The 13345-nt window shown below is 38.5% G+C and overlaps 1 protein-coding gene across 2 annotated transcripts in view; it reads left to right on the forward strand.

Moving 5' to 3' along the window:
- The window catches only part of Pard3b (par-3 family cell polarity regulator beta), a 978588-nt gene that overhangs the window by 824300 nt on the left and 140943 nt on the right, over positions 1-13345 (forward strand). The window lies entirely within an intron of this gene.

Here is a 13345-nt window from a genome sequence, read left to right on the forward strand (position 1 = left end):
GTCTAGATGAAAAAAGACTTGTTTTCTAGATTTCTCAGAGTCCTGACAACCACCCAGTCCCTATTAGTAGCCAGCTTTTGTGTGATGGCATGATGTATCGGGTAGGTTTACCGTTTACATTTCCCCAGCTGGGCGATATTATGCACTTTCAATTAGGTTGGGGAGAGGAAGGGAAATCATGGCATTTTTATGCAGACTGTAAAGTGTAGCTTCACAAGACTGATTACCTTTCAGAGCCTTTCCAATAACCAAGTAGGAAGGAAGGAGTAATTTTTAATCCTTACTGTCAAGTTTCCAGGTTGATAATATTAAAGAAAGATGGTCAAGTTTTTCTTTGGGACAAAATGAAAATATAAATTCCTATGACTGTGTGATATAGCCGTAATAACTAAGCTGCTAATTCAGAGGATTGATTAAGAGTTAGCCTTTTTTTTTCTTCCCAGCCTTCAAATAAGGTTGAATTTTATCTTGTAAATAATAATACTGTGTTTCAGTCTATTCTGGCCTAAAGCATAGTCAATCTTCTTCCCTCTAAATCAGATAAGTCGTCATAGCAATCTTCTTTGCATATATCCCCTGCTAGAATCCCCGTGCAGAGGGACTGTTTCTTGGACCTTCTCAAGCTAGCATTTCCCATTACCAGTTCCATAGAAATAAATACGAGGCCTTATGTAAGAAGGGGTTCTGAAGCCAAATACACATGGGCCTTTCTCGTTAGGTCACAGGAATAGGTTTCCTCCTGTGGTCTTCTTAGACTTGATATGCTAACATGCATTTTAGCATTAAGTGGACCAAGCAACAACCAGCATTCATCACACCCCAGATTTTTGTCACCTAAACTTATTTTTTTCTCCTAGATCTGATAGTGATTTTTTTAAAAGACACTACATGGGACACACTGCCCTAAGCTAAATTTCACCCATGTAGATTTTTACCAGAAAAGAAATTTCCTAGGATAATCTCAACTGTAGCCACTAAAGAATAGCATCAAGAAAAAAAAATAAGTTATTTACTGCCCTGCCCAGACATCTCCATAACTAATAGGGTCTTACATTTGGCTCTGACCCCTATGTATTAATAAATGAGCTGAAACTACTTTCAGTCGAGTTTTAGACTGTTGCCATACTTTTGGAAAGCAGATCAAAGGGTGGCTCTTTTTATTCAGAATTAGCTTTATTTGGCTCTTATCTTTAATTATACTTAAAGGCTGTTCTGATTCTTGTTCTTGAAGTCTTACAGCAAGCAATTTTTGTCTTGGTGCAAAGTCAGCTTTCCATAATGTTATCTGTGATAATGGTTACCATGATTGCTATCATTATTGTCCTTTAAGAATGAAATTCTGGCCCAGGTGAGCCTAAGAAGAATTCCTTTGGTGTCCCCAGTGGTGGCCATAGATAGCCGCAGGAGTTCTAAACCTCATTTGCAATTAAAGGGAACCATCTTTTACCTACCCATTTGTTCTACCTTTTAGTAAGTATTTATTTGACACCTACTGTGTTGTAGGTGCTGTGGAAAGCTCTAGGGAAGATGCAAGGATGATCATGTCCCAATCCAAAAAAGGTCGTGTTCTAGTCAGTGGGGGACCAGCATGCGTGGAAATGGATAATTGCAATATCAATAGAAAAGGAAGTATTTTTGTCCAACTCTGCCTGGGCTACTCAGGAAAGGCCTCCAAAAGGAGGTGATATTTGAACTGCGTCTGGAAGGGTTTGTAAGTATTGACCAGATGCGTAGGAAAATTGTTCTCCTTTCAGAATAACCAAACATGTATAATGGTAGAGTGGCTGAAGGAAGCGTGCATGTTAGGGAACCTCAGAAGCCCAGACCACGGGTGAGAAGGAAAGTGGTCGGAAATGAGATGGACAGCAGGGTCGGGGCCAGCGTGTGAGTGAATGGGTTGCATCTCATGCTGATACTTATTGACTGGGGGCAGGTGTTGGGGAGTCTGTGTTAAAAAGGGTCCTGAGGTTATGCCAGAATAGTGGTACCTGCCCCAAGCTCCAGAAAAATGAGTGGTGGTATGTGTGCTGTGAATATTAATGTATTTCCCAATCCAGTGGATGTAGGAGCTATGAAAGTGTCATAAAAATTGGGGACTGAGCCGTTAGATTTATATTTAGGGAAAATGGCTCTTTCAGCTTGATGGCGTCTAAGAGAAGATGGTCAGACTGTAAAACAAATTGGGATACAATTACAATATGACAATAAGAGATGACAAGGGCCTGGAGTAATAGGGTGGCACCAGAGGCAGGGGAAATAAAAGCAGCCAAAAACCTTAGTTTGAAATTGAGAGAACGATGCTTAGCAGGTACCACCAAGGGAGGCTTTCAAATGCTCCAGAGGGGATCAACAGAATGAAGAATAAAAAAGGAATTCTGGATTTGGCCACTAAGAAGTTATCAATTTACTTAGAGTAATTCCAGTAGCTTAGTAGGAGCACAGGAAGATTGTCATGAGAAGAGAATTGGCTAGAAGATGAGAACTTGGTGAGTCTGTGATAAAGAGAGAACAGAGTTGTTATAGGATGAATAAGAGTACACCTTTGAAATTCCTTCTGTGACAGTAGTTCAAAGCTAATATGAGAATATAGAAACCCTCCAGACTAAACTTCTCATGTTATCATTATAGAAACTGAGACCCAGAGAAGCTGAGTGACTTGCTCAAAGTCATACAGCATGGAGTCAGGACTTTATTCTAACTTCTTCTATATTGTACAGTCTTCTTCTCTCTACCCTATACTTCTGTAGAGACCCTCGCTCTCATTTCTTAGTTAAAGAAACTGGCACAATACCCAGAAAGGTAGAATGGTACCCATGTGGGTTCTCAACATGTAAATGGCAGGTTAAACCATGGCTTTGGGAATGAGGTGATCTAGGCCCAGTCCTCTTCCAGACAACAACTGCGTGACTCCCAGTGAAATAAATTTTCCAAGGTATCAGGTCTCATCTTTGTGAAAATTACAAATACGTGTGAGTGTCTGGTAAGGGCCAGGACCAGCACTTGGTGCTCATTTCACCAGGGAGCCAGGGTAGACAGGCGCATCCTCCCAATGGGGCTCACACAGCATGGTGGATACGAAGACCTGAACATGCAGGAGGACACTGGGAAAGGGGCCGCAGCAGGGTCAGGTCAGGTAGCTGCAGCTGGGGCTGTTGATGGGCAGGCAGGGGGCGGGGCAGTGCGGTGAGCCCAGAGGTGTGTTACAGGAACTCAAGGAAGCTCAACCAGACAGACACCTGGTGAGAGCGGCAGATGGAAACAGAAGATGGGAGGGTTGGAGAGCTGCACCCATGGCAGGAAGAGCCTCCCGGCCTTGGGAGGGGCTTACAGCCAGCCCAAGAGAGGCAGGGTGGGGTTGGGTAGCTCCGTCATGGTGTTAGCATGAGAGTAACCCCGGGATTCCAAGGCTGTCACCTCCTCTCTGGAAACCAAGGTTTCTCATGAGGCCTCCTGTGCTTCACGTTTTCTTGTCCCTCTATGTAACACACCATGTTTACCCATGTGGCTCTCACAGGATTGCCTCATGTGTTTGACCCACAGTAGCTTCCTTTAGGGGCAACTTCTATCACCTAGAGCTGACCCCGAACCATCAGCCTTTCTCAGAAGAAAACCATCAGCTGTAAAGGATAGTGGTTAGAACAAACCTGTGGCCACCATGACGGAGACCTGTGGATGTTCTGCAGGGATCTGCACCAGCAGGACAGGGACAGCACCTGGGGTAATATTGTGCTGGTGTCCCCTGTGAGACCAGCAGGCCGAAGGCTCCCACGGCATCTAGACATTAAAACTCCACGTGGAAAGAGGGCAGAATAGTCTGAAATAGGAGAACCAGAAGTTGTATGTGGCACTCACTGGGCACCACTGTGGTATCGAGTGTGTTGTTTTTTGTGACTATTTAATACACCTTACTAGAGATTGCCAAATATGTTTGATCACACACCCTGTATTTAAAAATGATTCGGTGTGTTCACTTCTCAAAAGATGTGTGTTTATTTGTTCCTCAATGATAGAACTTACTTACCCCAATAACATATTATAGAAATTAGAAATTATCCCAAATATAGAATTTAATAAAAGAATTAGATTTTTTAAAATCCCAGCATAAGTAGCTAATATTTCCCCTCACACACACACACCCCAATGGAGTGTTTTCAGAGGGCGCTGCTCTGGACAACAGGCGCCACAGGGGCGGGCATCTGGCCTGCTTTTGTTCACCATTATCTCCTCAGTTCCTAGGGCACTTGGTACTCCCTAAGTACTTTAGAATGAATGAATGAATGAATGGTTGAACAGAACCTGAGAGTGCCTGGGACCATCAGAGGTCAAGCTACTCATCAGAAGGATATTCTCCGTAAAATCCCTCACAAGAGGACATTTGCCTTGTGTTGACAATCTTCCAGTGACAAGAACTCAACAGGCATCCTTTTTCACCTTTACACCACTCTAATTGTTCCTGAAATGCCTATTTTTTTAATCCACTCAAACACTATCTCTATCTAACATTCACCATGGACCCAATTGCCCTGCTGGACAGGGAACATGAGCTTCACTTATAGCCCTTTAGACACTGAAGTGACGGCTGTGACCACCTCCAGGGGCAGACATCTCCTGAACTCCAGATGCACACCAAGCTCTGTGCTCAGAGGCGACCTTGAAGAGAACGCAGAAAGCAGGGCATATGACCCTGAGAAGTTAACTGTGTGGTCATTTCCTCAGTGCAAACCCCCTTGCTGTTTCAGTCCCTTCTTATCTTATACTCTATCCCTGTAGTCCTCTTGGTGGCCATTTTCTGAATACATTTAAGTCTTCCAAGTTTTTGATTCTATGTTTCATGGCATGCAGGATTGGAAGCCACATTTCAGATATCGTTAGAAGTCAAGGGGATTTTTTATATCCTTCGTCTTAATCTTTTAAACTTTTTAAGGTGGTCTAAACTTTTACATCAGTTGTCATTATAGCTTTTATTGTACTTTTAAATTTAAACTTCTGGTTTTTTTTTTTTACTTGATTTATCAAGTCAGATTCCCCCATTTATCATACAGAATCCTATGTTTTTGTGCGATTATTTTTTAAAAGGTAAGGATATTGTCTGTATCTAGGTTTAAAAATTTACTCGTTAGGTTTAGCCCATTATTGTACCCAATAAAGATATTTTAAAGTATTGATTTTTGTCCTCCAATGTATTAGCTATCCTTTCTCGGTTATATCCTTCTCATACTTAATCATTGTAGACTCATCTATGTCATTGATAAGATCGTCCATCAATGTCAAGTACCATCCCTGCAACTCATTACTTGCGACCTCCATTAATCAGCGCTCTTTGAGATCTTCACTCTGCTATTAATCTAGTCTACTATTATCTCGTCTGCATTCTCCAGTTCATCTGTGCCAAAGACTGAAATATCTTACTGATGTTGAGGTGCACCATGTTTGTGAGAGTCCCTTGATTTACCATCTGGGAACTCTGACCGGCAAAGAAATTACATGCTCTTGGCAAATCTTAGAAATAACTCTTGCTTCTTCCAGGTATTCACAAATATTGTGTCTATTTAGACTTATGCAAAAAAAGACTTTCTGTGATCCTATGTAATACTGGGCTCCGAGTATTTGATTACCAAATACTTATGGACTTACATATGGTGGATGTGAAGTTGCATCCTCAGCCTCCTGGGATGCTTGGATTCCAGGCGTGCACCACTATGCCTAGCTTCTTGTAGAAAACATTTATTGATCATCTGTTGTTCTCTATAGATCATACAAAAGAGTTTAGAAACAATCCTGACCCTCAAGGAACTCATTCTAATAGCTGAAACTGTCTCATGAACAAAATAATCACAGTATAATATATTCCATTAGAATAGAATTACATGCAGGATATATCATAAAAATTGTGAAATTGCAAATGCATTCAACTTGCAAAATACCTGAGGCTATGGATTGGTTTCTCTAGGACCTTGATTCAAATGTATTAATTTTTCAAAACCCTCAGTTTCTGAGAACATGAGGATACCCTATCGCCTATGGATTGTTTATGGCTTAAGTGAAATTAGCCCACTGCCTAACTGAATTTGTGTCAGCTACTATTCTTTAGAAAGACTATTGGACTATATATTATTGGACTACATAATATACTATCTGTGTCTATATTGAGAAGGTTATTGAACTGAATATAACTATTCAAGAAGGTTATTGATTATATCTAGCTGTTGACCCTAAGGTCATGTGTTTGGAACTTGTTCGATTCCATCTAATCCATGGTCAAGTGGTGAGTGGTCAATTCCTACCTCCAGTACCAACTCCTTCCAGTGGATTACAATGATCAGAAACAAAAAGTAGAACAGAAAAGCAAATCAGGGGATAAAAGAAGAAACAACTAAAACACAGCTTAGAGTCAGTCATGCATCATCTGTGTTAAGTGAAGGATGCAGTGATTAAACTCTGAGTCCCTCTGGCAATTGTTTATTAAAAACTGTAACTCATTAGATATCCCTGAGCTGGTCATCAAGACTCAAGTTGTCTTCCTGTCACATCACTTGAATGTCCATTTGATTTGGAGTTAGGCTCCATGACTGTCCACAAAGAGGGCTAGCCAGTTTCTATAGGTCTCAGAAGAGCTGTAAATAACAACGCTGTGTCAAGTCAGATCTGATTTGTCTATAAACAATTGAAAAACCAACTGACATATTTCTCTTACCTGTTAAGGAACTCAGGTGGCCCTAGACTCAAAAAGTGGCCACTTTTCTTCTCTTTGCCTTCTTCAGGGGTTAAGCCTCATTATCATATCACATCAAATTCTGTGATGGTTGTGGCCGCTCAAGGCTTCCTGTCCACTTTCTGGGGAGAATGACATAGAAGGGGACAAATGGCCAATGGAATATTCTAGTCAAGTTGATCCTTAGGAAAAGATTTCCCAGAAGAACCCACCAAGTTCCCATTGGCAAAAACTTTATTGAAGGACACTTCTAGATGCAAGAAGATTTGAGGAACACCATTTCCTCTTTCCCAAAGACAGAGGCATTGCAAGTGGCTTTTAAGGAGTCCCTCCATGGAATCCACCACAAACAGATTATGTCTAGATGACTTCTCTACCTCCCCCCCACACTTCACTTCCTTTTAATAATGGAAGATTTATAGATTAATGGTACCCAGCACTTTGGTCAAGTGTATTCTTATTAACTCCCTGTGGGATGCCATCCTTATTAAGTAGGCCCTCCTTTAAAAGCTCAGACAGAAATTTTTCAGTCTGAATCTCTTCTAATATCCCTTAACTAAGGCAACTGGGAGGATACACATTTCTGGTTTTCTTGATCCTTGAAAAAGTTTGTTTTGGAAATTTTAAGATAAGATCCATGAAGGATATAAAAAAAAAGCATTGACAGGAAAGGTCTCTAGCCGGGTGTGAACAGCTGGGTATGAACATATCTTGTGCTATCTGGGCAACGTGGGATAATTGATATCTCTTCATCACAACAGTGTATTAATTTCAGAGATTCAGCCTTTCTCTAATCCACAGCTTTGTCACATATAGCTCATGTCTCTATCGCTGTTTATCCCTAGTTTCCACCTGGTGATTTCTCCAGTTTATTTTACTTTAATTTAAAAGCATTTTAGCTCTTAACTTCTCACTGACAACTTTTTGGAAATTGCGTGTAGGAATTAGAGCAGTTAATACAGTAGATTTCTTAGAGATGTGTTTTTTAGATTTTATAAACAGTCCAAGTGATCACATCTCAGTTTGGGAATCCCAGTAATTAATGCCATTTCCATAGAGAATTGAATCATCAGTTAAATGAAGCAATCAATTTTTTTTTCTTAGAACATATTACCAGCCATTTTTAAGTGACTTTTCAACAATAATGAGAAATCTCTTAATGAAAGAATCTCTATGACCAGATAAGTGCTAATAGTAACGGATATACCATTAACTCTACTTTCCTGCATCCCCTATTTAAAACTCAATGTTCTCATTAATTATTTTTTCATGTCCTGAGAGCCCTACTCTTGAGACTCTGCTAGTTATGTTGCACTAAGTTGTCAGCTTTCAGGGGTGACAAATGTAGACAAGCTTCTCCTTTCATATGCACAAGCTAGGAAAGAAGGTTTGATAATCAGTGACCACCCATTTCCAGGACCGCTGCATCCTAATGCCAGACAGCAGGTAGGTATGTTTCAGGACAGCTTTGCCAAAGGGTTACTCTGATTTCTCAAAGTTGTCATCTAAGCATTGACTTTGACATTTTCAAATAAATGTCTTAAATCTTAAGAGTCATCTAAATAATTCTGTTCATTAAAAGGAAGTTAAAAGGAGCTAGGGTTGTGGCTCAGCGGTAGAGCGCTTGCCTTACACATGTGAGGCACTGGTTTCGATCCTCATAACCATGTAAAAATAAATTAATAAAATAAAGGTATTGTGTTCATCTACAACTAAAAAAATGTTTTAAAGGAAATTATAAGGGATGTACCAAGTATCCTCATTTAGACATAAAATAACACAAAGAAGATAGAAAAGAATAATAACTTGCTGTCCCAGAGAGAGATGCAGATGAGAACTTGGCAAAATGGTGGTGATATGTTATGAAAAGGGTGAACCAAAGATGCTATGGGAGTATACAAAAGGGGTGCAGAATTTATATCTGGGTTCTCAAAAGAATTCTTCTCTAAGGAATGCATAGTGTTACCTAAGAACAAGTACATATTAATTCATTGGGCAGAAGAGCATGCACAAAGGCCCAAAGAGAAAGCCTGGTGCATTCAGGGAACTACATGTCTCCGAAGAGCTGCAGTGCAGCATGTGAGTAGGGTCAGCTGGAGGCAAGAAGGACGGCACAGGCTCCTTGTTAAAAACCACCTAACCTAAGATAATGCATCTGGACCAGCTCAAGCGCAACAGGGAACCACCACTGCATGTTCAGGTTCATGCCTTACAAAAATGACCAATCCTGTGGTCTAGGACTCCAATTCACAGATAAGAAGTTAGACACTTGGAGAAATTAAGAAAATTCACCTATGGTGACACAGGCAATAAGTTGTAAAAGCCAGAATTAAAAGCCAGATTTGAATTTAAAATCTATGCACAAGCTTTCATCAGTATTAGAGTTCTTCAAACTGTATGTTGTAATCATTAGTACATCTTGAAATCAATGTAGTGGGATCTTTGAACATTTTTTAACCAAATACAATGGAAAAAAATAGAAAATATCTTTACATCGATTATAATGAATGTAAGGATTATTTCATGTTTTGTTTGGGTTTAAAATAGAAATAAAATATGTATGTGTGTAGGTGTATGTACCAGAGTACTAGAACACTATCCAAAATGTATTTCTTACTATCGATTGCCATAAGAAAAGCTAGAAGCCACTAAATGTGTATAAAGAACTTAGATAGGACAAAGGGGAGGGAGGGAAAGGGAGTTAGCAAGGGGGTAGGAATGACAGTGGAATGAGTTAGACACATTACCCTAAGGACACATATAAGACACGAATGGTGTGAAAATATTCTGTGTATACAATCAGTGTCTTGAAAAAATGTGCTCCATATGTATAATATGAAAGGAATTTCATTCTGCCATCGTGTATAACAAATCAGAATAAAAAGAAAGAAAGAAAGAGAAAGAAAGAAAGAAAGAAAGAAAGAAAGAAAGAAAGAAAGAAAGAAAGAAAGAAAGAAAGAAAGAACATGCATGTTCCCCCTCACCTGGCAGACACCCTGCCTTCCTTCTCTCATTCATTCATAAATCATCGGATGTGAACTATACACTAGGCACCTTATTCGAGGCTGTGGGGATATAAAAGCATATCAAAAGCCCTGAGCATGGACCTTTTTCTCCACAGCAGTGCTAGATTTGTGTCACTCTACAGTAGTTACACTTGTGACCTGTGGTTTGCATTAGTCTATTAGACTAAACCACATACCTTTTCATTACACAATCTTTGCCAATGCTAAGGACAGATTCCAAAGTGCCCCCTCTCCAATTTCTGTACTTAATGCAATGTGTAATCAAGAATAGGCCATCGTTAGGTCAATTGCTTTCCCGCATTTATCTTTTCAAACAATAAATAATCAGTGGGATGAGAAAGGGCGGTAAAAGAAAATTTTAATGTTAGTACTCATAAACATCCAACGTCTTAAAGAGCCGTGTTATAATATTTATATGCGGTGGAATACCCTCCCTTCTGGAGAACTGACTGAGAATTGATATGAACCCATCCAGAAATAGAATTCAAGAGTCATTGCTTTGTATGGAATTTCAGTTAATCCTGAGCAAACACTCTGGATTCCCTCACAAGTGGCCATTCTGCAGCCTCTCACCGCCTAGATTTCCAAGACCTCTGTGTCCAGGCCTAGGAGGGATATTCCATTCAAAGCAGATGCAGGGGATTTCCTATATCAAAATCATCAGGAGGCCTGGGCCTGGGCCATGACCATTCTGAGAGCAAAGCCTGACCAGATATCCTTTTGCTACTGATTTTATCAGGAAAAATTAAGCTCAGAAGATACTGGTCAGGTTACATTATCTCAACACTGGAACAGAAAGCAGAGTTGTGTCTTCAGGGCAGGTTGGTCTCTCAAGTCAGATATAAGGCACGTATAGCCCACAGTCAAAATTACTCTTGAAATCCCTTAAGCCATATTTAAGTGCAGTGCGCATAATATTGTGTACAGTATTTATATTGATTATTATTTACATTATGATTTAAGAGCCAGGAAATAAATCCAAAAAGGGCAAGAAAGGAAAATCTTCACAGGAGACATAATTTGATGATTGGAACATAGATTCTGAAACCAAACCTTGTTTGAGGCTTAGCTCTGCTATCTGGGGTAGTTGCATGACTGAGTCAATTACTTACCTTCTTTCTGGCTTGGCTTCCACTTCTATAAAATGGATATAATCATTAGTATGTACATCAGAGTATTGTTATAAGAAGTTAACTGAGTTTACATATGTAAACAGAAAGCAGCATCTGGCAGTTGATGAGCACCATCTAAGTTTAAGTAAACATATATTCTGGTTTCTGTGCATATACACCATGCTGCCATCAGGCCTGCTACTAATTCCCCAGGAGGGAATTGAAGTTGAATGTAGTCCCTTGTTCCCTTCACCCAGTTTTCCCCATAATTACAGCATAAAATCAAAACCAGGAACTTGACATTGGTACAATGCATGTGTATGTTTCTGTGTGATTTCATCACATTCATCTATCTCTATGAACACTTCTGCAATCAAGAGTCAGAACTGTTTTCATCACCATGAAGATATCCCTCATGCTACCACTTTATACTTGCATGCCCTTCCCACCATCCGTAACTCATCCATTTCTCATCTCTATAATTCTGTAATTTCTAGAATGCTACACAAATAATATCACATAAATGGGGAAGTGTATGACCTGAGATTAGCTTTTTTCCCCCAAAGCATAATGCCCCTGATATCGACGTAGCTTGTTGTAGGTATCAATATCTTTTCCTTTTAGTTGCTATGTAGTATTCTTTCGTATAGATGTACCTCAATTTGTTTTTAATCATTCCTCTATTTAGGGTCCTTTCAGTTGTTTCCAGTTGATGACATTACACATAGAGCTTCTATAAACAATCACCTACAATTTTTTTGTGTGAACATATTTTCATTTCTTCTATTCCTCTCTGTATGCCTTTTATTTCATTTTTCTTGCCTTATTGTACAGGCTTGCACTTCCAGGACACTGTTGAACAGCAACAGTAAGAGTAAAAATTCTTGCCTTTTTCTGGAACTTAAGAAGAAAACATTTGGTCTTTCATGAGTTAGCTTTAAATTAATAATAGATATTTTTATTAAGTTGAGGAAGTTCTCTCTAATTCTTAGTTTTCTGTGAGTTATGATAAATCAATGTTGAGTTTTATAAAGTTTTCTATTTCAATTTCTATGAATTAAAATAGAATTCATCATAATTTTTTATAAAATTTATACAAATTTATTATGGCAATATGTTGGATTATACTTACTGCTTCTCAAACATTGAAATCAGCCTCTTATCTATAATAAAGCCCATATGGTAGTGGTGTATAATTGGTTTATATCATTGTTAAAAGTATATTTGCTAACATTTTGATAAGATATTTTACATCTATATTCATGAGGGATATTGATCTATAGTGTCATTTTTTTATACTGCCTTTAATTTTGGTATCAGGGTGATACTGGCTTCATTCAATATGTAGAGAATATTACATCATTTTCTTTTAGAAGAGATTTGGTATAGTTGGTATTAATTCTTTCTAAAAATTTGGTAGAATTCCCCAGTGAAACTAGCTGAGCCTTGAGATTTCTTTTTTAGGGGTTTTAAAATTATAAATCCAAAGTCTTTAATAATTATAAGTCTATTCAAGTTATAATGTATGAGTTTTGCTAGTTTTAACTTTTTTAGAAGTTGATCCATTTCATCTAAGTTGTCAAAGTTATAAAGTAGTATTGTTTGTAGTATTTCCTTGTTATCCTATTCATAGGATATTTTCTTTTTATCTCTTTGATCTGCAGGGTCTTTGGTGAAACTTTGTTTTGTTCTTTTTTTCGGGGGATACTGGGGATTGAACTCTGGGGCACTCCACCACTGAGACACATCCCCAGTGCTAATTTGTATTTTAATTAGAGACAGGATCTCACTGAGTTGCTTAGTACCTTGCTGTTGCAGAGGCTGACTTTGAACTCAAGATCCTTTAAAATTTGTATCTTTTTTTCAGTCCTATTGGAGGTTTGTCAATTTTATTGACCTTTTCAAAGAGGCCATCAATTTTTAAATTGAGTTTCTCTATTGCTTTTCCTGTTCCAATTTTATTATTTCTCTCTTTTTTTATTTCCTTCCTGCTGTTTATTTTGTTTGGTCTTTCCTTTTGCTAGTTTCTTTCAGTGGAAACTCAGATTATTTATTTGAGACTTTTTTCTTTTCTAATGTTAGAATGTGATGCTATAAATTTCCCTCTCAGTGCTGCTTTAGCTGTATCCTGTAAATTTTGAGATGTTGTGTGTTTGTTTTCATAAAGTTCAGACTATTTTTTAATTCCCCTTGAGACTTCCTCTGTGATCCATGGATTATATAGAAATACGCAATTTAGTTTTTAAGAGTTTGGATACTTTCCTATCATCTTTTTGTTGTTGATATTTCACTGTGTCAGAGACCATAGCATATGGATTTTTTTCCTTTGTTTTTTACTGTTAAAAAAAGCCTCATATGATCGTAAATTTATTTCTCCTTTTAATCTTATCATTTTTTTTTTCTTTCAGCATTTTGAGGCTTATTTAGAATTGTTATGTCTTCCTGGGGCATATATCATCATATCATTGTGACTCATCTCACTTCATTTCTAGTAG

The sequence above is a fragment of the Ictidomys tridecemlineatus genome, chromosome 7 (assembly GCF_052094955.1).
Source record: "Ictidomys tridecemlineatus isolate mIctTri1 chromosome 7, mIctTri1.hap1, whole genome shotgun sequence".
NCBI lineage: Eukaryota > Metazoa > Chordata > Mammalia > Rodentia > Sciuridae > Ictidomys > Ictidomys tridecemlineatus.